Genomic DNA, 1,408 nt, shown 5'->3' with positions numbered 1-1,408 from the left:
CCGTGGGGTTGCAAGGGTCCAGTTCCTGCCCTGAGGCTGGCGGGGGTAAACTGTGGCTGTGTTGAGACCAAATCCCCCTATGGGCTCCAAATGGTCCCGGCTCCGGCAGAGACCATGGCGGGGCCAAGGTCAAGCCCCAGCTGGCTTCCACTGAGGTAAGCCAAAAGCCCCCCAGCCCCTCAAAACCCCATGGGTCTGTGCCTACTTATCTTTATGATGCTCCTCCTGCGTTCCAGTTGTGTTAAAGTTCCCTCTAAGCAACTCTCTTGGGCTGGATGATTCTGCAGAGTCCCTCTAGTATGTGTCACTCTGTCGACATCTTCCCGGAAGTCCCATCATTTGATTTCTTGAACGCTGCTTCCATGAGTATTGATTATGCATCTAAGCCAGATGAAATCCTTGACTTCAATCTTTTCTCCATTTAGCATGGTGTTACCTATTGGTTCACTTTTTGGATTTTGGTTTGCTTACTTTGAGTTGAAAGCCATACTGAAGTCTGCTATTTTTGATTTTCATCAACATGTGCTCTTATTCCTCCTCTGTTTCAGCGAACAATGTTTTTAAAATGCATATCAGAGGGTATTTATAAGCCTTCCTCCAACCCTGATGCCATGTTCTCCATATGGTTCAATTTCTTTGGTAATTTGTTGTGTTCCACTGGATTATTTAAAAAAGCAAAAGCCGTGATGTTGCTAGAGAGAGAGAGAGAGAGATAGTTGTCAATAGACTTTTATATCAAGACAGTATTTCACACAACTGTAGGTGTGAACCCAGTCTGGCTCAAGTTCATGAATAAGAATACATATTGAATAAGACCACACATTTCCTCATTTCAAACCATGCCGTATTCCCTTCTTCTGTTTGAAGGACCTCTTCTTGGTCCATCTATACATTCCACATGAGCACAATAAAGCATTCTGGAGTTTCCTTTCTTCTCAATATTATCCATAGTTTTTTGTGATTCACACAGTCCAATACCTGTACAATGTCACTGAAACACAAGGAATCTCTTTCTGGTATTCTTTGATTCAGTCAAAATCCATCTGATGTCACCAACGATATCTTTCAGGCCACATCGTTTTCTGAATCTAGCTTGAAATTTTCCCAAAGCATCCTTTATGATTAAAACTTGAGGCTTGGTTTATTTTCTTCAATCTTTCATCTTGAGAAATACTAAGTGTTTTCTTCCCTTTTATTTTCTAACTTTAAGTCTTTGTACATCTCTTATTTTTTTCTAAGTTGCTGGCACGTTTTCATTCTTTGTATGCATGTGGATGAAAGTGGTGAACTAGATCCAGGACATTACAGTTGATAGTCTTACAAATAATAACTCCTATTACTAACATTGTCCTGCAGTTCAACACTGCCCTTAAACCCTATTGATTTTGTAAGCCCTATTGATTTCATT

The sequence above is a fragment of the Echinops telfairi genome, unplaced genomic scaffold (genome assembly GCF_000313985.2).
Source record: "Echinops telfairi isolate 266 unplaced genomic scaffold, ASM31398v2 ScPeMD7_7469;HRSCAF=8507_1, whole genome shotgun sequence".
Classification (NCBI taxonomy): domain Eukaryota; kingdom Metazoa; phylum Chordata; class Mammalia; order Afrosoricida; family Tenrecidae; genus Echinops; species Echinops telfairi.
This window is presented reverse-complemented; position numbering follows the sequence as displayed.